Genomic DNA, 26541 nt, shown 5'->3' with positions numbered 1-26541 from the left:
CATCTTATTACCAAGGCACATCATCTTTAGTTCAAGGTATGCCAAAATGTTGAAAGAATTGAAGAGATAATAACACCTTCTAGAATTTGTTTTAGAAGACCAAAATATTTGATTGATATTGGTACTAACATTTTGAAATCAATGTCTGACAAGATTAGCAAGTGTACTTGTCAAAGCAAAGTTAATCATATGTGGAGATTATTTTTTGAAGAATTAAATATTATAGGTCAATGCCAATTATTTGTTGGAATGATGAAGAATTTGAAATTTAGGCCTATCATGAAGATTTTTGGGCTAAGAATGATGGATGATTCAAATGAAAAAAGTATTCTAAATAATCTAATGAGTGCTTATGAAAAAGTGGGTTCTAAATTACACACCAAAGATAGTAATAGCACAAGATGAGTACTTACATCGACAATAGTAAGTATCCAAATGAAGAAATGTTGACTCATGAGAAAAACAAGCAAAAAATTAAAAAATGGTAGAGGTACTCTAAGGAGAGCCATGCTAAGGCGTGAGAGATTGGAAGATCCAACAAAAAATGAGTTATGGACATTTAGCGGTAGACTACCACGAAAGGATAAAGAAATTAGTGAAGCTTTGAAATCAATGATCAAAGATTTTTGGAAAAATAACACACATGTTTCCTCTAATCAAAGAGATGTTGCAAAAGGGAGGATTGGTAGCCAAAATTGCAACCCACATGTGAAATTTTTTTGGACTCAACTCAAACACAATTTTTGCAAAATTTATTGGTATGTATCCTCAAATTTGAATAAGTCAAAGATTTTTTGATATGGGTAAACTTTTTTATGTGAAGATAAATCACACATGCACAACTTGTTGTTGTAGGATACATATTGAATTTTCTAACCATTTTGATGTTTTTAGGCATATATGCATATTTTTGCATTCTTAATTTTTTTTGCAGGATTATGACATGAATGAGCCACCAAGATCTTCAAGGGAATTCATATCCAACATTTTATCTGAAATAGGGGACAGCCAACAATTTTACAAGACATCATGCTTGGATAGTACATGCTTATTTTGTGGTTCTTTGCAACTTTTATCAACTTGTCAACATATGGATAGTACACATGCAATTGGAAATGAAATAGTAGATTATGGAAAATTTAAGACAGTGACATATGCTCTAAAAGATGAGAAACATGGTAAAAGATGTTATTTAGTCATTGAAAAGATTCCAATGCATGAGTTCATGAAGATTTTTCATGAAAAGATTATTTACGAGTATGCAAGGCATACCAATAGAGCTCGATGGATGGATTTGCAATTCAAGTTGTGCAAGGATACGTTTCCATAGGATACCATTGTTTCGGTTGTAGATTTCATAGAGAACTACACACTACAACCACAAAATGAGGTGCAAGAAAAGTATTATACTTCGCAATAGGTTTTCATATTTGTTCACATAACATTCATGCATTCACCTACAAGTACAAAGGATGATAGGAAGATTTTGAGGGAGTACCATTTTTACATTAGCAATGATTGATCACATTCTACAGAGTTCATACATGGTTGTTTTCAACTATTTTATGGAGATTTGGCTAACAGGGGCATAACATATCGTTAGCACATTATTTGGTCAGAAAATTGCGTATCTCAATTCAAGAATGCATGGATGTTCTATTGGTTGAGTAGGATGCACAAGTTGTGTAGAATTTAATATATGTGGAATTTCACAAAGGTTGGTTATGGAAAAGGAGAGCACGATGGTGCAGGCACAAGCATGAAAAGAGCCCTGGCTTGTGAAGAACTAAAGTACAAAGATGGAGCAATATTGATAGATGCAAAATCCATAATCCAATGGTGTAACAATACAATGTGTCTAGGTAAGGAAAGTGAGTCTACGATTCATATATTTTTTTGGTTGATAGATAATACTAACATTGCACCATATCAGGATTGTTGCACACTAACAAGATCTAGTGAGTTACACTCTTTTAGAAGATTTGATGTAGGTTCATAGATTATCCACACATGAAAAATGGTATGCTATTGTCAATCACATGAAGAGGAAAATTGGGATGACTGTGAGTCAAATGAATGGGTGGACAAATGGGATATACAGGTTTTGGACCCAATTGACACCTATCATCCCCCACAAGCACTAGAAATGGTAGAGATGGATTTGTCTATTGACCTTGACTGCTTGTCAGATCTAGTGCAACCTAGTAACATATATTTATATATCTTTCTAATTTCAATATGCAACTTTATAACTTTTACCTAAGCATTTTCTGAATTAATGACAGCATTTTGTACATATGTCACTGCAGGCCATGTTTTTGTTGTTATTGCACCTGAGGACAATGAAGAAGGGATAGATTATTATTTGTGTTGTTGTGTCCAAGCCAAAAAAAAAATGGATCACTCAATTATAGATGGTGAAGGTTTAGAGTACCATGTCGATGCGATGGTTGTAATTGGCACATGGCTTAGACAATATTATACGAAGAACCCTAACTTGTGGTTATTCGAGGATTGGCTAAAAAAGAGGTAGATTCTTCATTATTCAAACCTTGTTGTTGCATCAAATGTCCACTTGATAAAATATGGTGGAAAACCACATAATAAGATTATTTGGAAATTTTGTGAGTCAGACCATGAGGCAATACTTGAGACATTAAAATGTCGAGCAAATCCAGTTGGCTCATTAGATTGAATAGGGAGAGAGGGAGAGAGAGAAAGAGTGATCAATTGGATCCAAATAAAATGTTGCAACCTCTTCCCCAAGAATATCCACATGACTAAGGTGGACCATATTTTTATGATATGTAAGTGATGAGATTTAGTTTAAATCATAGATTTTATGTTTTGATTTGTTAGAATCTAGATACATTATTTGAATTTATACTAGATTCTTTAATAGGACCAATTTTTAGATTAGTCGTTTGAATAAATGAAAGTTTAGAATTTTTTTTTAGATCAAAATGTAATGAAAGAGCATGAAAATTGTTAGAATTTGAATTCTTTGTGATGTAAAGTCATGATTTTGTGCATGTAACTAGAAACTTCAAATTGGTGAAAGTAAGGATACAATGGGAGAAGTTTTCAATACTCATCAAGCAAGGGTTATCATAAAACTCAGAAAGAAAGTATTTGTACAAATGGATAATTCTTAATCACAAGCCAAATTCAATTTTTGTCATTCTCTAATTTTAGTGGATTAATCTTATCTTAGATTTTTTACCATGCTAACTCTTCATTTGCAGGTCACTAAAGAAGAGGGCTAATAAAGTTGAAGCACTAGTGATAAAGGGTGAGATGCCAAAATCATCTACAAAATGGTATTATCAATTCACATCCTCAATATTTATTAGTTCTTTTTGTTCAAGTACCATTGTGTGTTAATCATCTTATGCCTAGAATTGTAGCGGATCACAATCATCAAAAAGTAAGAAGGAAAATAGGTCTCGATCTGATGATAGGTTTGTAACATTTTAAGATTTAATTTTGTCTTGAAGGGTAACTAAACAAAGGAGGACTTCAAGGACTAAGGAGGATAAAATACAATCAAAAGAACTCAAGTGGAATGTGTTGAAGCCTATAATGGCCTTATGTAATGATGAATACAAAATTTATGTACAGGTCCCGATAAATGTCTAAGGACCAAAATACAATGTAATGGGTGGGATAGTTTTCATAGTTAAATGCATTCAATAAATCCATTTGACCCTACATAGGTCAATGGAATAGGCTAGGAGATTAGAACATTCATAAAATGCATAGTTTGAAATTTAAATTTTGAATTCAAATGGTTATATGGGCATTTTGGAGGGAATTAGCTTTTAGATTGGTTTTAGGCTTAGCTAAGCCTCCAACTGTTTAGAGTTGGTTGGGACACGTAGAGAGAGTCTATTGAATGACCAAGACATCCTTCGTACGAGCAAAAAGGAAGAAACTAATGTCTCATAGTATAGACTGTCTCAAAAATTTGCATGTAAAAGCTTGGTTTTTTATAGCAATTTGAAGGATTCTTCGGTTTCTTTGCATATCTTTGGATTTTGAATGCATCGTTAAATATTCCTAGACATTTCTTGATGTTCTTAACCAGGTTTTGAATCCAATTAGTAAGTTTATTGTTCAATTTCATAGACTACTGGCTGTAGCAGATAGTTTATTAGCAATTTTGAAGTTCTTTTCAAATAATCATGTTCATTCCATGAAATGTTCCACTATTTCTTCATGGAATGACATTATTATAACTTGTATCATGTTTTCTAAGACTAATATGCTCATCTAACCTAAGGATTTTGGTGGCTACCAAGCAAAAGTTCATGAAAATAAGGGGTAATTGTAGGGTACAAAAATACAACAGAGGGTTTGCCTTAAGGAGGGCATAGTTAGAGTTTTGATTCATGTTACTGATTTTGAAACAATAGCATTTGCACCTTTAATTGATTAGAGAAGTGCTAGCACGTGTGAGATTGGTAAAACCTTAGGTACAAGGGTTTTGAGAGGGCAAATTAGGGCTTATGGGGTTAAGGAACCCTTAGGTTTAAATTGAGTGTGGAATATTCTAATTAGAGGCATTTTAAGAGCCTATGAAAAATTTGGAAACTAGACCTTAAGTCCTCCTATCAATTTCTTTGTAAATGCATCATTCTTACATTGTTAAAAATAGGGGCATTGTGACGGATCAGTGATATTGTCCAAAGGAAGCATATCTCAATTTTACATATGTTTTGTGCAAGGATAAAGGGTATCTAAAAAATCCATTTTTTCAAGGAGTCTTTTGAAAAAAACCAAAATTATCTACCTATTTGTCTTGCTGCTGTCACAGAATTGAAAATTTGCATTAACAACATTTTGGTATGTTGTGCATTTTGGCTTGAAAGGTATTGAAACTAAAGGGAATTTATTGGAGCATGCTAGATATGTCAAAAAAAACTCATTGAAGCCTTAAAACCTCCTAGAGTTGACCATTTGTAGGATTTGACCATGAAGACCTAGAAGGGTCACTTGGCACATTATTACAAATTTTCTCATTTTGGGTTGTTTAAGGGTTCATCATCCTTTCCTCTGCATCAATTTCCCTCTATTTTGTAATCCTTTTTCACAACTTTATTTCTAACATGGTGTTAGTTGTTCAAGTTCATGAATGATCACAATATCCATGACAAGTTTTTAATTGTGAATTGACAAGTTTTTGATCTTCCTTGCTACATGACTATCCCATTTCATTAATATGGTCATTTGAGAACTTATTAAACACAAAACATTAAAAAAAACTTATATCTACCCTTTGAACCCCTTACATGACTCCATTAAGCCCATTTTGTCTTTACAAAATATTGCACTTTTAGTGTGTTTTACATCTTTTAGAGGCTTTGATAGCCTTATTACATTATTCAAGACATTTATAGGTCTTTTCTATCCACCCCTAACCTAGGATCAATCCAAATCCATTCCTAGTGCCCCCTAGGTACCTTGTAGGCTCAATAATGCCATTAAGGCTTACATTAAAACTTGCATTACAATATGATCAATCTATGATCAAAACAAGATCACATGTCCATGATCAAACTCATTACAAGTTTTAATGACCTTAGAGGGCCATTTTTCTTCCAATCCACCTAAGGATCCATCAATATCCCAATTTCTCATCTTGCCTCCTACTTGTGACCTTGGTGCTCCTACACCAATGTTGGCCAACAATTGGAAAATTTGTGTTATCGATTGAGCTACTAGATCTTGTCATTTTCATTTTTTTCCTTGAGAAAATTCTTACACTTAGAATAGCTAATATCTTTCAAAAGTTCTTCATTATCCTTATAAATATTGGATTTGAGTGTAGCTTCAATATTTGGTAGCTTATTACGAAGAGTAGTCATCTCATAGAAAAAAAGTCTTCTAGCCTAAGCTTCTCTTGAAACTTGTTTTATAGTTCTTAATTTCAAAATAGATATGACTTTTTCATTGTAACATGTAGGCAAAGATCTCATAATTTTACTCATGTTCGTCATCATTGCTTAATGTTGTAGGGGCACCAAGGTCATTCTATAAAGATACATTCATTGAAGACACCAAGGACTAAGGAGGAGATCTTGACAACAAAGCCAATAAATTGGAATATTTTGAAGCCTATTATGGCCTTTTGTAATGAAAAATGCAATGTAATGAATACATGTCCAAAAGGTCCTAATAGAGACTTTAAATCTAAAATGCAATGTAAATGGGCTAATAATGCCTTAGGAGTCTAGAAAGACTTATCAATAAGTTTAATCAAGTCATAGGATCAGTTGAAAGGTATTACTATTCATTAGGAGTCAGTTAGAGTCTTTTTGTTAAAAAGTTTCAAATTTGAAATAAGCCTGATGGCTAGTTAGGATTATGGGATTTTTAGGTTTGTTTTAATGTTTTATTAGTTGTAAAGGCCCACAATCAAATAGAAGAGGTTAGAATAGGAATTTATAAAGCTTGGAGAGGCCTAGGATCTAAACAAGAAGAAGAATAAGTGTTAGAATCTGATAAGATTAATAACCTAGAAAACTAGTGCAAAGAATAAATATCTAAACTATGAATGCAAATGATACAAAATCAAAATAGCATCATAGAGTTAGTCTCCAAGAGAGTAATGCAAATTCTGGAAGCAAAATAGCATTAAGAGGATGCAAAACAAGAGATGCAAATACAAGCCAGGTAGCATGCTTATATAGGCTAGGAAGAGGGAGGAGGTGACAACACCAACCAATGAGGAGCAACCATCTATCAGACTAAAGATAGAAAAGTATCTTCCCAAGATATCTAATGGATGCTCACATGTAGGAAGGTGACACCTCACAACCATTCACCTAATAAGACATGCTTTATTAACCTAAGCGAGATTACTACAAGTGTAGGAAAAACCTAGCAAAATAGGAAAAATAAAAAACTACACTAACACCCCCCCATAAGCGAAGCTTAGGTGGATGTAGAAATGGGTCCCGGCAAGTCAAGCCTGATGAGGTACCCATGTGCATAAAATTCCCCCAAAAGAGAAAGAAAAGAGACTCCCCAAAGAAAATTAGGACTCCAAGTGAGAGGAAGAGGCCCCCCCAAAAGATGAAGCATCCCACACCCCCAGCAAAGCTTGCAAATTTTGTCCGGTAGATCCACTTACATCGAACAAGTTTTCTTCCTTTAGGAAAAGGGACAAGATCCAAAGTGTGGTTCCTCATCAAGGAACTATACTCTTCCTGCATAGCTGTATCCCACTCAGAAATACCAAAAGCCTCATGAAAGGACTGTGGATTTGAGACAATAACAATGAAGATATGTAGAGCATCTTGGAATTGTGAACAAGTCTGCTTGGTGTCTGATGGATCCCCAACCCAATCACCTGCAAACTGCAAGGTCTGTCTAGCCCAAAGTGGACTAGAAGATGGAGAATATAGAGGAGAATCATCAACCTATAAATGATGACTAGGAGAGGAAGGAGGTGAGCCCTCTGAATCACTCTCTACATCAGAAGTGGAGGTAGAAGACTGCTCAAGTGAATCTGACCCATTAGAAGATCTATCATGTATTCCAAGTGACTCCAATGTCAAAGTAGAAGGCAACCTTGTGACCATGCTTTATTGGTTAAGTTGATGCAAGTAGTGGAAGTTAAGATGGCCAAACCACTCATGCCATAATCTACTCACATCATTAGAGTGAGTGAGTGAAACAGTCAAAGGAGGATCAGGAACAAAGTGAGAAAACATATAGAGTCGTGACTGATGATCTGCTCTCCCAACTACAACTGTAGAATCATTATGTAACTCACATATCTCCATTGAATCAGGAGTGAACTCAACCTGCTTTCTTAAACTTGTGTGAGTGATGTGGTGTACCGATAGGAGATTAGTTGACAATGAGGGTACATAAGGAAGATCATGGAATGTGCCATCCCCCACATCAATAGACCCTCTCCCACACACCTCAACAAGAGTGTTATCACCCATCAAAATAGAATGCGTAAAACACAGCTCCAAGGATGCAAGTTCTTCCTTAGATGAAGCCATGTGGTGTGAAGCACCCGAATCAAGAACCCAAGTGGATGGTGAGGAAGCAACTGTAAAAAGGGCCTTGCCCTTTCCTTTCCCCTTGTTGTTTTCTTTTTCCTTGTTAGACCTTTCATTAGAACTTTGTTTGATAGACTCAGGAACACTAATATTATTCTTCTCAAGAATGTATGTCAAGTGATCAAGTTGTTTCTACAAACATTTATGTTCATCATGACCAGGTCTTTCACAATAGGAACATTTGACCTTTTCTTTCTTAGGCTTATCGCCCTTGGAAGATGATGTATTAATAGTTGCTTTTGAAGAAATCGATATCTGATCCTTCTTCTCCTCGCTATTCTTTTGTTTCTTATCCTTACTATTGTTGTTACTACTTTGTCCTTGTTGTTCTTTTGTGCGTTGGTTGGCAGCCAAGGCGTGTGACTTAGAGGACTTAAGAGTGCCCATTTGGATTAGCTTTTCTTGTTCTCGAGTGAGATTGACAGCAAAATCATCTAAAGATGGGATGGTGAATTGAGTACCAAGTGCACCCTTAGTAGCATAGAAGGTAGAGACAAACACATAATATTCTGAACTTAGCTTAGAGAGAATACTAAGAATCAACTTGTTGTTCATCTTTCTTTTCAATTCCACATTGTTTTAACTATAGCCTTAGTGATTTTAATTTGGTGAAGAAATCTTGGATTGTGTTGAAATTGCCTGGACTCAAACTAATTAATTCATTTTCCAACATATGACCCCTCATTGAATCTTGTGTGCCAAATAGTGTTTCTAGCTTTGTCCATACTTCATTTGGTGTATCCAAAGACTCAATGTGAAATAGCAAGTCAGGAGAAACAGACAAACACAATGTTCCAAATGCCTCATCACATTTGTTAAACCACTTAGGCTTATCTTCATCTTTATCAAGTTTAGTTTCAAGTCCCATAGTTATCCTATTTAATCCAGCTTTCCTTAAGTGAATTGTCATGAGTGATTTCCACTCAAAGTAATTGTATGGAGTTAGGATGGGCATATTTGTTTGATCCATGATGAAGAAATGCTAAAAAGAAGAGAACCCAACCATGACAATGCCCCCCCCCCCCCCCCCTTTTTACTCAATCAAAGAAGCCCCCCCCCCAAGAAATATGATTTGGCACTTTATTTTAGTGCGTTTACAACTACCACTAGAAAGAAATACTTAGTGGTCTTGATTTCAATGCATTACAAACCCTCATGAAGAGCATATGCTAAAAGTGAAACTTGGGCACAATAATCAAGGAAATAAATAGCACCACTATGATCTACTCAAAAAATAATGCACTTTCAAAAAAAGAATCGCCTCGATACGAGGTCGTATGAGAAAGTTATGATCCTTCGAAGTTTCCAAAATGAGAACTGTGCACAGTCACGGCTGAGAATCTGCAATTTCTGAAGAATTCATGCATGAAAATCAAAAAACAACTCCATTAGTGGATAGAGCACAAAAAAAAAAAGCCAAGTTCATAATAAGATTCATCAAAATCGGAGTCCGTATGATCAAGAACGAGACATTTGAAAACTGCGTTCAAATTTGTGACTACCAATGGAGAGGGGTATGGCTATAGCTTTGCATGCTCGATTCTGCAAAATATACAGCTTGCATGCAAAATCTAAAAGATACCTAGATGGTTTTTTGAGGCTGTAAAAAAAACACAGAAAGCATTTTTCTTGCTGATGTACAAAAGATGTTGCTGTAGTGTAAATCAGACGCCTTTAACAGTAAAAAATGGCTCCAAAAATCAAAAAATGACCCCAGCAACCAGAATATGACATGAAAATGCTGGATCAGCTTCCTAAGTCCATCAATGGCATGCTGGAACCTGCAAAACTGATTGAAAACTCCAAATATGCAAGTTGGTTGTTAGATTTGAGATTGAAACCCCAAAGAAAAACCATTTTTATCAAAACTTTTCTAATTCTCAAGATCATCCAAAGATGCAAGAGAAGAGCAAACTTTTTTTTTCAAAAAACCACAATAAAGTTTATTTGCCCCCCTCGCCGAATCTCTCAAATAAGGAAACTAAAATCTACTCTTGCACATAGAAAAGCTTTGATACCATGTTAGAATCTAATAAGATTAATAACCCAGAAAACTAGTGCAAAGAATAAATATCTAACCTATGAATGCAAATGATACAAAATCAAAATAGCATCATAGAGTTAGTCTCCAAGAGAGTAATGCAAATGCTAGAAGAAAAATAGCATTAAGAGGATGCAAAAACAAGAGATGCAAATACAAGCCAGGTAGCATGCTTATATAAGCTAGGAAGAGGGAGGAGGTGACAACACCAACCAATGAGGAGCAACCATCTATTAGACTAAAGACAGAAAAGTATCTTCCCAAGATAGCTAATGGATGCTCACATGTAGGAAGGTAACAGCTCACAACCATTCACCTAATAAGACATGCTTTATTAACCTAAGAGATATTACTAAAAGTGTAGGAAAAACCTAGCAAAATAGAAAAAATAAAAAACTACACTAACAATAAGAGGGTACTGTACATAAATTCTAGATTTGAGTGAATAAAGTTCAGTTTTTCTTGTCATTTGCACTATTTCTTTGAATGATTTCATTATATCTTCATTGACTAAAGCATTCAACTCTTGTAGGGATGAATTAATACTCTCACATAGTCATTTCATGGTTGTTTAAAGTTATCTTGAAGCATTAAAAGTATCATTGTCTTGTTATTTACACTAACAGTGTTGTAACAGTCCCAAAAAAATTAACTGTTTTGACGGGTTTTATGATGATCTGATCCATTCTTTCGGTATTTTGTTGTTGTTTCTTGGGTTATGTATCTATTATAACATTTTTCAAATGTTACTAACCAATTTGAGTGCAGGAAGAAACATTTAAGGGGTGATCACCGTGACTAATAATGGGAAAAAGAGAGGAAAATGTTGCTACAAGTACACTAGTAGAATATTTACCTTAATGAGGGTATTATTTTATGTTTGGATGAGTTATGAAATGTCCTAAATATGGTTTTTATTCTTTGAATGAGTCTTAGAAGTGACTGGAAGTGGGAGAACCATAAAACCCTTGTTTTGCACCACTTAATGAGAGGGTTTGTTGGAAAGCGTGCATAGAAGAGTCAACTTGGAAAAAGGACTATGGAATCCTTTTTTTGGCATAAAAATACCATACTCTATAAAGTTTGGAAGTTTGGTGCTAAGTTTAAAGCACATTTTCTTTGTAAAAATGACCTAATTATGCCTAATTCTGAGACAAATTGCCATGTTCCGTACAATCTTTACAAAGGAGTGATATCTTGTTTTTAGATCTGTTATACAAATTTGAAAAAGGTATCTAAAACAAGTTTTTATTTTCTTTGTGTTTTGGAAAGTTTGTGAGATAAGGCGAAAAAATAGTGTTTGTTGACCTAATAGAGAGAGCAACCTAGTCAAGGTGGGTAACTTGGTTTATGCATGAACTTGAGTTTTGGGGTTATAAAACCTATTGAAACATGTCCATTTAAGTCTGTTAAAACACTTTGTGAGGTTGGAATAGATAGTTGAAGGTATATTCCAAATTTGTGCATTTGAGTGCCTTTAGGAAGCCTAGTGAACCTTGTGTACCATTCAACTTTGTGAATTTATTATTGAAGTTTTGTTGTTACCTCCTTGGCTCTACATCAGCTAGTCTTGTGGATCCAATGGTGTGGAGTTAAATGGGTTAAGCCTCTTGAATGATTATTCTATAATAAAATATTGAGTGGGTTGTGTTATTGTTTTAGTTACACTTAAGGAAGATATAAGGGCATTGTTTCAAAGAAAAGGGATAGTTAGTTGTTTCTACATCAAATCATTGGTTGACCACTGACCTCTACATCACTTAAGGTGCTATCTCTACTTATAATTGAACAAACTATATCATTCACTTTCTACATAAATGGTGAAATAGTTCACTTTCACTCACTCTTATATATTCATACTTCCCTTAAAGACCCTACAACTCAGATTGCTTAACATACCTATCACTATATAAATAGCTTCTAGCTTTTTACATGTCTTGTGGGTTATCATTTATCCATAGATGTGAGAATAATCTACATCAAACAAGATACTAATCAAATATTAACTTTCTATCATGCATATAAAATTGGCTAGTTGTCTCTACTATCTCATACTCTTCCTAGGATCTCCCATAATTTCTTGAGCATCCCTATACCTTTTTTTAACCTCATGGTTCCTATTTCCAACTACAGAGGATGGAATGTCAACCTCTATATCTTCTTGATGCATTTCATGTTGCATCGGCTTTTCCATATTTTTTGAATCCTCACCACATGATCCTACTTTGTACTAGTAACTATACTTAAGATTTGATGCCTTTGACTTGGTCGATTTATCCTTGTAGCTTTTATCAGCTACTCACTTTGATCATCTAGTATAAAATATTTATACCTTCTAAATGCCTTTTCCTCCATGAGCTTAACATCGCATCTAACTCTTCTAATGTTTGGAAGAAAATTCCTATATTCCTTTGAGGTTTTACTATACCAAACAAAGTACCCCATATCTATACTCATATCTTACTTAGTACATGTGTATCACTTGGAATATGAAAATATATCAAACTTCCAAATATATTGAAGTGACTAACATCTAGCTTCTTCCCTATGAAATCTTCCTCTGGTGTCATCTTCCCTAGAATCTTGTGTGGAGATTTTTTGTATGTGTATACTATTGTACTATATGTTTCTTCCCATAGGTAAGAAGGCTTGTCTTGGTCATGTAGCATATAACACTTTTTGCCTTATATATAGAATGATTCTTTCTCTCAACAACTCCATTCTACTATATATTATAAGGAATATTTCAATCTCTTTTGATTCCTTCCCCGATATTCCCTTTGTACTAGATGAAGAACAACCTCAAATCTAGTGTCACTCATTAGAAAAGATGCTTTTGTAAACTTCCCCAAAAAATCCTTTACATGCATCATAATGATCTGTGCTTATCTCTAGAATACATGTCACTATCTCTTGAAGAAATTTAAGTTATCCATGATGAATAAGACCCATCCTCCTATTCCATATCTCCCTAAGAAAATGCTAATGGATCAGAATTAATTCATATAATTAGACACTTAGCAAAGGGCCACACTATCTTTTCACCTCTTTAGACACCTTTTAACCACTTCTTAGAGATTCCAAAGGATCAAACTCTGACTCTGTTCCAGCACCAACTAACACCCATTTTGAGTCACAAACCTAATTGGCCAGATTAGGCTAGGTTACAAAGGAAGCACAAGTACTACCAATCTATACATACCAACCATACCAAAATTTCAGTACTACCAATCCATACAGGCTGTACAAAATTGAAACAATAGAGAAAAAGGTAGAAATTCTAAGTTTTATTCAATGTTTGCTGCTCATTGGTCAAGTTTATCACATAGAAGTATGGATATCTAGTATGGTTGGATAGCTTTGTGAATATTCTTTCTATTTCACTTGGAATGAGGTTCTAATTCACTCTACAACTCAAGATATTCCCATTTTACTAATTGTTGTCCCCATTTTGTGCCATTACCTAGGGTTTCATCTATTTTCCCTCATATCTTGAGATTCCACCATGGGAAATTAATGACCCTTGGTGGAATCTGATTTAGGACAAATTTTTTTATGTTCTTTTTGGTTTTAGGTCAAAAGAATGAAGCTAGAGAGAAAAACTTGATGCCTTAGGCATGCAAGATCCATTTGCATGCTAGAAATTCATAGCAATATCTTCCATAACTCACTACAGAGAAGGTTTTGAGGCTTGAAAATTAGTATGTGATCATATTACATGATCCCCCCCATGTTCCAATTTTTGGTTTGAATTTTTTCTCAAGGGGTAGGGTACTTCCTTTGTTAATGGATGCCTAATTGCCTAGATTCCTAAGTGAGCCTTAAAAAACTTAGTTGTTGCATAATTCTCTTGAGATCCCAAGGCTTTAGTATGTTGTATAAAACCAAAAATAGTATCCAAATCTATGATTCTTTTCTTTGGGTTGTGAGGAGATGTTTGCGATTTTCCATGTTCAAGGCTACAAGCCTAGTCTTGAGTTTGTAAAGCAACTAGCCAATGAAAGTTGCATAGTTTGAATCTAATGTTGGATTCATGTTATTTTGGACCTAAATAGACCCTTTACATGCTTGGAAGTCACCCCTAGTCATTATTTTCATTTGTGGGGTTTTGTGTCAAATATGCCTAGGAGCCACCTTTTAGGCACAAAAATGAGCAATATACGTAATTTTTCAAAGGAAAAAATAATTTTATGTTTCTTAGAAGGTTAAAAATGTCCTTAGGGTCTTTAGCTTAAGTTTTAGGTATCTAGGAGCTAAGATGTCAAAAATTGCAAAAAATTGCAAAAGTTGTCCAACCAAAATTGCAAAAATGCTGACAACTTTGCAGGAGTTTGGGAATTTGTAAAAGGATGAGCATTTGGAAATAAGTTATTTTACTATTTTTAAAACCTTTTCTAATTCATATAATTGGAATCAATTGAAAAATGTAAAAATTACACTTTTTGTGCAAAGTTGCATTGTTGAAAGTTGTAAAAGTTGCTCAAATTTGCAACTTAGCGGAAAAAGGGTCATGGGATCAAACTATCTACTCTGTTAGCTCTGGGTGGCTGAGTAAACCCTATCCCCAACCTCATCCTATCCCCTTTAGCACTCAATCATTCTCGGGCACACCAAATCGAAACGTCCCTAAGGGTCACTAAATGCCATAGGACTGCAATATTTGATGGGGCATATCTCGGATCTCATGTGAGGTATGGATGCGATTCTAGTTCCTACAAGACTATGTTGTGAAGAACTACAATAGCCTCTCCCACTTTTTGGAGATCACACTCTATTCTTACTTTACAATGTCATCTCGAATGATGTTGAAACTTGTAGTGTTGGCCAGTACAAAGTTGCCAACTGTCAAATCTCTCTCACCTTTCATCATACGATCAAATTGTCTACTCCATTATCCTTCAGTGCTTAAACATTCTCAAGCATATTGAACAAGAACGTCCCTAAGGGTCACTAAATGTCACAGGGTTGTGATCTTTAACGGGGCATATCTCCAAGATCGTGTGAGGTATGGATGCAATTCCAATTCCTACAGGACCATGTTGTAGAGATGTACAATAACCTCTCTCACTTTTTGGAGATCACACTCCATTTTCATTTTACGACACCATCTCCAGTGTTATTGAAACTTGCAGTATTGACCAGTACAAAGTTGCTAACTGCCAAATCTCTCTCACCTTTCATCATGGGATCAAACTGTCTACTCTGTTAGCTCTGGGTGGTTGGGTAAACCCTATCCCCTTCAGTGCTTGAACATTCTTGGGCACGCCAAACCGGAACATCCCTAAGGGTCATTAAATGCCATAGTGTTGCAATCTTTGATGGGGTATATCTCAGAGCTCATGTGAGGTATGGATGTGATTCTTACTCCTACAGGACCATGTTGCAGAGGCTTGCAATAACATCTCTCACTTTTTAGAGATCACACTCCATTTTCATTTTATGATGCCATCTCGGGTGATGCTGAAACTTGTAGTGTTGGCCAGTACAAAGTTGCCAACTACCAAATCTCTCTCACCTTTCATCATGAGATCAAATTGTCTGCTCTGTTAGCTTTGGGTGGCTAGGTAAACCGTATCTCCAACCTTTTCCTATCCCCTTTAGTGCTCAAACATTCTCGAGCACATCAAACTGGAACATCCCTAAGGGTCACTAAGTGCCATAGGGTTGTGATCTTTGATGAGGCATATCTCAGAGCTCATGCAAGGTATGGATCTAATTCCTATTCCTATAGGACCATGTTGTGGAGACCTACAATAACCTCTCTCACTTTTTCTAGATCACACTCCATTTTTATTTTACGACGCCATCTTGGGTGATGCTAAAACTTGCAGTGTTGGCCAATCTCTCTTACCTTGCATCGTGGGATCGAACTATTTTCTCCATTAGCTTCAAGTGGCCAGGTAAACTTGCCAAATCTCTCTCACCTTTCGTATGTCTTTCTTGATGTGTTCCTAGATTCTAAATATTAATTTGAACTCAGTTGACGTGGCTGTAATGATATATAGGCAGTACTTTACAAAGTGTTTAATGGTTATCTAATTTCAACTTATTATATGATATAGCTGACATATATGCATATAAAGGTCCTATTACTGGTATCAGCATTGTAGGTAATGAATATCTACCAGAAGACAAGGACCTACAACACCTCCCTCAACTACCAGTACAAGAAATTGAATGCATTCTAGACAAGAGGATAGTCAAACAAACCAAGAGGTCTACTTACTATGAATACCTAGTAAAATGGAAACAACATTTATTGGAGCATGCTACTTGGTTGACATTTAAAAACATTAAGAAGAATACTTTCAATTTAGACAAACTCCTAACTAAAGGGACTTAAGTTATTTGGTCTTAGGGAGTGTGGTTTTAGTTGTCCGATCGTATCTGTTGTGATTCTTATAAACTAAGCTGATTTTTTTAAGATCCTTTGTGTTATTGTGATATTTAAATTGGTTTGAGATAGTTTAGTTTTGATTTAAAGTGTTTAAGGCAAGTTTTCTAGAAACAATCTAGGAAAAGGCTTGTTAAGAGCTCATTCCAAAAATGAAGCCCTAACTTGTATTTGAACTAGTGGAATTCTCTAAGATTCTAGAAAATTCAAGTAAGGAGGGTATAATTATAGATTCCTAGAGCTCATGAAGTGTCTCGATGGAAAAACCATGTTTGCATTAGTCCCTAAGTTGAATAGCTTAGTGTATTCAGGTAGGATTAAGACCAAAAAGATTTAAAAATGTTGAATTGAATCGATGGGTGTAGTTTAGTGGTGGATTTGAGTTATTTTTGGTTATTAGAGGAGGTCTGACACCATGCACCAATTGAGGCACCAATTATCTAGTAATTACTTTGAAAACCAAACCTAGTGTGACCTTATTAGGTCTATGTACTTTACATGGGTTAGGTGCTACAAGAATCGAATTGGGAATCTAGGCTTTGAAGTCTTAAATAAATTCCAAAAGGGTGTTTGACTCTACCCATAGAATAGTTAGATTTCAACCTAGGAGGAATTTAAGTCTAGAAAATTAGAGTAGGAGACCTACAAGGAATTCTATGATAGTCAACATTTTGTATTGTATGACAATTTGAGGGTTAAACCAAGAGTTGATTTTTGATCAGTTCAACATAAGGAAGGTGTCCCAATAGAAACTTGGGGTTGGTCAAACCATTGGTGAAGAGTTACAATTATTGGCTTGGAATAGGGCCAGTGTCCCTAAAACAAAAAGGTACAAGATCTTGATTGGAGAAGTACTCACCTTGGAGGAGTTCACAAATGACCCTATCACTTTGGATAGGCCACAAAAATGATGTCCTAAAGGAACAAGATATTAGGAAGGCCACAAGTTTAGTTTGGTAGATTAAGAAGAAGAAAGTGCTTAAACCTCACTTGTTGCTCAACATCTCTACATTAGTGAGGAGGAGATAAAGAGGATAGATGGCTACATAGATATGGAAAAAAATAGATATGGAAAAAATAAGAATATAAAGAGGGGTGGAATAAGAAAGAGTGAGATACAAGGATAGAGAGATATGAAAAAAATTATATAGAGAGATAGAGATAGAGAAATAGGGAAATATAATTATAAAGGGAGAAGGAAAGAGGGAGAGAAGGAAAGATTTATAGAGATAGAGGGTAACAAAAGAACGTGTAGCTAGACATGAAGATTAAAGGAAATAAAAAGATAGTGACAAATGAATAGAGATATAAGAAGAGGATGAATGTGAGATAAAATAGAGAGAGTTAAGGAGATGTAGAGAGACATCTACATGGTGATATAGATTCATAGAGATCATCATATTAATACTTATTTTTCTCTAATTCAAAAAATATTGAAGATATCATTCTAGAACTCTCTTATTGATTTTGTATCGACTTCATACTTAATTTGTCTTATTTAGGTCATCCTTTTTAGGTTTAAGTGTATGTGCATACATTAACGATTATTAGAAATTGTAAAACTTGATCTTCTTATTAAGTAACAATATTTCTATGCTTAGATGAATACACTATTTATTTCTATAAAATTGGTCTATACAATGAAGGTCAGCCATCTACAATCCAAGGTTTTAATTTAGCTAACAAATGTAGAGCTTCTAAAGCTACTAATTTCTTTCATGGAGTTCCTAATAAATCTCAAGGTTCTCATTTAGGTGACCAACTACCAGGAGGTTCACAAATAGACCTGTTGATTTTCCAGTTTTGGTGTTGGGAGGTCTTGGAACATCAAAACCCACTTTGTTACCTTATGGGAAGAAGGTGATTGCTGATCCAATAAGGGGAAGTTAGATTCTTGTCTGCCTTGGGTGAGTGGAATTTGTAATCTATTAGAATGTTGTATTATCTTTTCTATATTCATTTGGAAGTGAGTCATAACCCTTGTTTAGTCCTTGTGGAGTTAGGAGAATTTGGGTAATAGGTTGATTTCTATGGTGCTTCCTTGTGAATACTCTACATCATCCCCCATCTTGAGTCCTTTCTATGACATGCAAGGGAAATATTACATAGTCCAGTTCTAACTTTTTTAAATATTTAAATCATTGATTAACACTCTTCTCGAATAGCAATTTCAGAGTTGAGTGAATGCATGTTTGTGCAATAATTTTTTATATGTTGGTAATACAATATATTAATTTGATAATATTTAAGATTAACCTGAATAATTAAATTTACAAATTTTTTATATAGAAAGAATCATTTATAACCATTGCATTGTACTAAAATGAATCTAATCTACACATTAATCTAGGACACCTACATGGTTGATTATTGTTTGTATGAATGCAAAGTTGGTGTACTTGAAGAATTTTACCTTGGATAACACAAGATAACACAACTCTTGCGATCTAGTGATCCCTCCCAAAGTATTTTCCATACCACTAATCCTAATAGAAAACTTAAGACATAAAATATATGGGTGAAATAGAGGGTAGGAGCATAGTTATAATATCACTTTGTGCATTGGGTTAATACTATAAAGGGTAGGATTGGTGCAATGTTGATTTGTAGGCAATACCATTATAGATCTTGAATTGTTACTATGCTTATTGGGGCTTGTATTATATTATTTGCTATTTTATCTAATGCTCAGTGTATTTTGAATTTGATTGCTTCGATTTGGAATAAACTAGTAGCAGCTATTACTTTTGTTAAGGGAAGTGTTAGGTATATTACTGTAATGGATTTCTTTCCAAGGCATTTGATCCTTTTGTGACTACCTCGAAAACAAGTCAAGCTATCAAGCAATGCCTCTTAAACTTTGTGAGATCGATCTTGACAGATAAATTTTGTTACCAATCAATATTGTATCAAAAATTCAAACTAATTAGGTATTGAATTAAGCTTGATAAACAAATGACAGAGAAGGAAAAATTTAAACATGAACAAGATCATAAATCATATGACGATGACATATTGGAAATGATTAACTTATGCTTAAACAGTGATAAAGTTTATTGTCAATCAATATTCTATCAAAGTTTTGAATAGATTAGGTATTGAATTTAATGTCATACATGAAAGAACATATAATATAAAAGGATAATCAATAATATCACATGTACATTAACAAACACATAATATATTATGATAAACAATAATGTTGTATATGAATAAACATATCATATATTAACCAATAATGTCATAAGTTGAATAATGTCATACATCAAATATAAAATGTCATATATACATCAAATGTGTATCGAATATGTCCACTGATGCCTATATATATACATGTCTATCAACTATATATTTTCCTTCCCATGAAGGGAAGGAAACAAATCTGTCAAGGTCTTCTGTCATCATGTGGAGGGAGACAATGGAGATGATGGGATCCTCCTAACATGCTCGCTCATCCTCTTATTGAGGCTCTTCTCTAAATCAAGCTGATACAAACAAAGTAGATATAAATCAATATTTATTATACATTGAAATCAAATATATGTACACACAAAATTAATTATTTTCTTACCACCATCAAATAGTCACTCTATAAGTCCACCTCAAAGGCTCATGAATGATTAGGCATGACGAGACCCTACAAAAATTCAATCAATATAATCACTTATAAATAACATTAAAAATTTTGATACTAACTATTATAAACAACAACTAAAACCAAGAAAATTCTTTCATATCTCAGTCAATTGTTGTGAGCTAGCCATAGCTACATCCACTTCATGATTGATGGATTGTCAGAGATGAGGAGTTCCGACGTCATGAGCTGCATGTCATACAATACACATTACATGTAACATGAAACATGAAACAAATATAATAAAATGAATTAAATTAACATGAAACAAATGTACCTGTATGTAGCTTGTATGATGTCTATGCTCTGACTTTGTAGTAAATGTTGACGGTCCTATAGAGAACTGATGCACATGCATAATTTTTTTTGTCAATCCTTAATATGATTACTTAATAATAAATATATGTATTAATTTAAATGATTAAATCAATACATACCTCTAGACTCGTGGATGGGACAAAAAATGGGGCTAGAGGATCACTATTAGGCCCACTAATACTCTGACCCTAAATTTTAACCAATGTGAATAGATGCTAATTAATTAATCATTCACTATACATATGAAATGTGATCAAATTATTAAATTATAATTGTAATTTACCTATGTGTCAATGCCAAATATGTCACTTATGAACTGATCAGTTACAAGCCCATCTTCTTCACCATCTCCAACATGAGTGCCAAATGCGCACAAGGATCCTCATGAAGTGCACATGTGACCATGACACACAGAAGGCTTCCCCTCGACTAATGCGCTCATGGAATGGATTAGATTCTATGTCAAAGCATTAATGGTCCCTAGAGCACTAGCCTCTACATGTTCCTTCACAACTGAAGGAATAGCCACATGCTTGCACAATGGCTTGACCAAAGGTTCCCTAACTACATTAGGGTCACAACATGCTCCCAGCCTCTCAAATGATGACCCACCACCTCTACCCTAGGAGTGTAATATATCAAAATAATTGGGGATCTCCCCAAGGACAAACTCACAATACAATTTATTCAAAAAATACATGGGGACCTTGTGATTGTTGCAAGGAGGGGCATCAAAAACCATCCACCATCTATCTCAAAAATTATTTCTAATAGCATCATGTATGGACCAATGGATGGGGAATCTTTTAGTACCCTCTCTAACAATATTTTGCTCATCGGGTTTTCTAAATAATGCACATATTCTACCTTTTGGTATTTAGTTTTTTTTTAACATTTTCATATGACAATTTATTTGCATAAAATATTTTTTGTTCATCCCTCTTAACCCTCCAAATATCTAATTGACCACTAATTTAGGCAATCTAGGTCTTAATGGATTCAAGGGATGATGCCAATAAAGCCCTCATTGGATTAGTTTGTCCAGATTCTTTCAATCAACCAATGAGTCCTTCTAATTCAGTTTTGCCTCTTTCTATTTCGCTTATTATATTTTCTTTTGTGCCAGGTGGAGGACTTGCAATTGGTTCGAGTTGTGGAATTTGTTGTTCTTCTTGGGGAGGTTTTGGTTTTTAGGTTCTTGAGGGTTTTGAGGTTCTTGTGGATTTTTTAGTTGATTATTGACATTTCTTGATAAAAAATCAATTAAAATCTAAATAAATAAACAAATCTAAATAAAAATTGTAAAAAGCCTACAAAACAATATGAAAAATGTATCAAATAATGGAAAATGAAATTTAGGTCACATATGACATGGGCGTGGGTGTGCTTGTGATCTCATATTTCACTAACAAGGAGGCATATCGGCAAGCCTGGTGGTGAAAAGTGTTGTTTTATGCAATTTGTGTACACACTGCTATTGGAAGAAGTTTAAAAAAAAAAAGATAAAATAAATGGGTTGTGGGTATGCAACCCATTTATAAAATTTTACTTTTTTCAAAGCATGTACGTGCTATTTAAAAATGGAAAAAAAAAGTTGTCACCTTTTTGGCACCACAACTCGATGCATATACCCTGAAAACACTTGTTACATAAGAGAGAGGTGGAAAGCTATGGAGGCAGGAATTGCAAGATCCATAGATGAGATATTATTGACGAGCAAAAAAGACATTGCTAATATCAATAATGAATTAAAAATTACAATGAGAGATTGTCCTTATAAAGGAGATCCAAACCCTAAAAGGGTCTAACCTAGGTTGCATCAAAATAATTAATAAAAGAAATTAATTATTAGATGCCTAAAGTTTAGCTTAAGCAAATAGAGTTAATTAGGAAATATCTAATTACTCTAAAACCCCCCTTAAGATAAACTTAGGGAGTAGCTAAAAACCTAGAAACTACTAATGAAAGTAGAAATGGGTTTGGACAAAAAAAGCTTGATGAGTTACCCAAGCACAACCAAATGTTTGTAAAGAGGAGAAATAGAGAGAACCTCATGGGAAAAAATCTATTCCATAAAAAGATGGAAAACGTGCTGAAAGAAACTAGTGAAGGACTAAAGAAGCCTCCAACTAGAGGAATGTCCCAAAAAATAGAAACAAAGTGATCATGAAGAACATCACTAAAGCATGTAGAAGCTACAAAGATCTATAAAAAGATGACTACTGATCTAAAGAACCTCCACTAAAATAGAACCTGAGCAGGTAGAGAAGTTGTAGTTTGCATCAAATTAACAAGAAAACAAAGGAAAATGACTGAACTCAAAAATGTAGATGGCATAAAAACCCAAAGCCTGAAGAGGTGATCAATTGAACCAAGGAAGGATGAGAAACAACAATAGAATCCAACCCTAATGCAGATAGGGTGAGGTGATAGGAAGTTGAGAAAGTGGGCCAAAAAGAACTGTAAGTCAAGGAACCATGATCAAGATGCGCAAAAGAGTACATAAGTGTGTACTAAGGTAATCAATCTCAGACATGTCATGAGACTAATGTCACAAAAGGGACACTCACTAGACAAAGGAAGATGGAAAATATGTTGGAAATGATTGAAAAGATCATGAATGAAGAAAAATGGAACTGGTAAAGAATGTTTTCAATCATTGTTTTGTCATTGATGTCAAACTTTCTACTTGCAGGAATGACAATTGCTTAAGTGATCCAAATACTATCAATTGGTTGATTGACAAGGAGGTGGGAATCAATAAGATGTAAATAGAGTACCTCGAGAAAGGTTGAAGTTATGATGTTGTAATGAAGTATAAGGATCAGATAAGCTATTGATGAAATAGTGTATTGATGACATACTCTAAGAAAAAGAGGATGGATACACTGAGACACATCAAAGATATAATGATTAACTAAGTTCATTGGAGAGAGCCAAGCTAGCTAGTTAGTGCCAAACAAATTCTTAGTTGAAGCCCAGAAAGTTCAACTTTAGTGGGTTCTGAGTGATGTTCAGGTGCCAAGCAACCTTCAAGTGCCGAGTGAAGACCAGTTGTCGAGTAACACAGAATTTCTTCAGGTGCCAAGTGCCAGTAAAATAACAATAGAAGCCAAGTAACACAGAAGGAGCAGAGCATTAGTAAACCAATGATGTCAAGTTGCTACATTATTTGTTAAGTCAAAGATTCGCTAGATCAGCAGCGATAAGGCTGTTACATCAAATTTTGTGAATTAGTTGGATGATAACGATGATGAGTAGATGTCACAGAATTCTATGTAATCCATGCATACCATTTCAAGGCAAATGATAATGGATTTATCATGAATTTTTTAGATGAATCAATTTGGATGGAAAAAAATACTGGTTTCTCAAATATTTGAGTGGGAAATGAAGAACAAAACTTCTTTATAAGGAGCTACAGGTCAGTGATCAAGTGCACATGTATGAGAGGGAATTGGTCATAAGTGTGATCGTGCAAAGAAGCTAGGAGGAGTAAGAATAGAGCATCAAGACTCTGAGTTGATCAAGTGACCATGGAATGCATTGGCATAATGAGTGGAAGAACTCAAGGAGACAGATCTTGAAGGGTGTACAAGCTGTCAGCACTCCAAGGGAGAGAATCCAAGCAAAGAAAGGAGCTGAAGAGTGATATAAAATTTGCATATTTAGGATTGCAATCTTTATCAGGTCAAAACCCTTCTAATACTCTCTTACCATTGTATTAGATATTGAAATCCTACATTGCTAGGTTAGCTTAACAACTAGGTGGATAAGCCTCAGGAAAAGGATAGAGGATCCCCAGGAGAAGGATAAAGAGATCCTTAGGAGAAGGACAAGAGATCCTTAGGAGGAGGATAGAAGATCCTTAGAGAGGGATGAAAGATTTTTCTGAGAAGGTGACTGTAAATCCCATGGAATTGGATGAGCCTAACAATTCTATGTAAATCCTTTAACATGGTGACATTCTAAGTTGAATGTTCTTAAATCCTTTAACAGGGTCACATCTTACAGTGTGAAAAGCCTTTAACAGGGCAGACCATCAGAAGTGGTTGAAATCAATTGCGCAGTTATTTTTTGGGTATCATCCCCACTCCAGTTTTACCTTCTTATTTCTTGAGGGTTTCTAGGTCATCAAAATCCTTAGTGTTATGGTGTGATGCATGTTTACTTTTCATGATTGTTTAATGTTTAATTGCATGCATGCATGATAATTTCAGTTATGTGCCATTAAGGATTTGTAGAAAAGGTTGTATTGCACATCATTGGACTTTGGATAACTAATTCAACCCCCCTCTCAGTTATTCTAAAAGAATTCTAACAATTGGTATTAGAGCCCATTGCTGATTTGTTCCAAGGTAGTAGCAGTAGGAAGATCAAGATGTCCAAGAGAGAAGTTCCCAAGATGAACAAAGACAACTTTTTTGCATGGCAAAGTTTGATGAAGCTACACCTTGAATCAATAGGTGACTATGCACAGTCCTCAATCACAGTTGATAATGTAGACCTCGCAGGACCCCTTACTGTAGATGACATGAGCAAGAAGTAGGAGCACAATCAAGTGATGTTAGATATTGGTTCAACTCTAAGCTATGCCAAGTATGATGACATCAAAGGATCTAATACTACACATCAGATGTGGGAAAGATTATCAAGAATCTATGGAGGAGATGATAATGTCAAAAGAGCCAAAAGAGAGAGCCTAAGAGGAAAGTTTGATGATATGAAAATGGAAGAAGGAGAGAATGCTACTAAATATGGTGCAAGGATGAAGGAAGTAGTAAGTGCCATAAGAAGCCTAGGAGGATAGCTAGTAGAAGAAATAGTATGTAGCAAATACTTGAGAACTTTGCTTCCCATCTATGCTATAAGAGTATCATCCATCCAAGACCTAAGGTGTATACCAGGCAACACATTATCATATGAAGGGATAATTGGAAGACTCATTGCCTTTGAGCTATCCAACTTTGATAACTACAAGCCATAAAACTTTGAATCTGCATTCAAAGCCAAGATGGCATTAAAAGACAATGAGGAGATGCAAACAAAGAAAAAGAGTGGAAAAGGAAAGTATGTATCCAGTGACAACAACACTGATGAAGATGATGTGGATGAATTGGAGGCATTACTAGAAAGAAGATTTCACAAAGGAAGAGGAAAATGCAAAGGTAAGCTTCCAATCATTTGTTTTAATTGTAATGAAGTTGGTCACATCGCAACCGGATGCACAAAAAAGAAAAATTACAAGGATGGAGGCAATTTTGAGAACAAGAAAGAGGACAACAAGGACTACAGAGGTAAGGGCAAAAGATGCTACATTGTTGAAGAAGACTCTGATGAGAATGATGATGAAGTAGTCTATGTGGCTATGAAAGATGAATCAAATGAAGATGAAGCAACTACCCTGGTAACCTGCATGAACAAGAATGATAGATGGATCATAGATAGTGGATTCTCTCATCACATGACTGGAGATAAAATTAAGTTCATTTCCTTTACTCAATATGAACAAAATAGTGTTAGATTTGGTAACAATGCACCATGTTAGACCAAAGGGAAAGGTAGTATCAAACTTACTGAAAGGATATCATGTGATAATGCATTCTATGTTGAAGGCCTGAATTATAACTTGTTAAGTCTCTCATAGTTAGGCAACGTAGGATACAAGGTTGAATTTGGAAATGGAATTGCTAAGATCTATGATTCTCAAGGAAGTCTAATAGGAAAAGGTGACTAGACTAGGAGTAATTTGTTTTATCTAGAAATGAAAGATGCTTCTTGTCTCATTGTTCAAACTGATGATGTATGGTTATGGCACAAGAGGCTATGTTATGTAAATTTTGACAATTTGATAAGCATTAGCAAAATGAAGAAAGTCAAAGATCTACCAAAGTTGAAGAAACCTGATAACACCATGTGCAAACAATGCCAACTAGGGAAGATGACCAAGTCAAATTTCAAAAGCAAGACTTATACTTCTAATGAAGTATTAGAGTTAGTTCATACTAACTTATCTGGTCCTATTGAAGTACAAAGCTACAAAGGTGACATATACATAATGCTATTTATAGATGAC

Source organism: Cupressus sempervirens, chromosome 10, assembly GCF_028749045.1.
Source record: "Cupressus sempervirens isolate cs-2001-9-10 chromosome 10, ASM2874904v1, whole genome shotgun sequence".
Taxonomy (NCBI): domain Eukaryota; kingdom Viridiplantae; phylum Streptophyta; class Pinopsida; order Cupressales; family Cupressaceae; genus Cupressus; species Cupressus sempervirens.
This window is presented reverse-complemented; position numbering follows the sequence as displayed.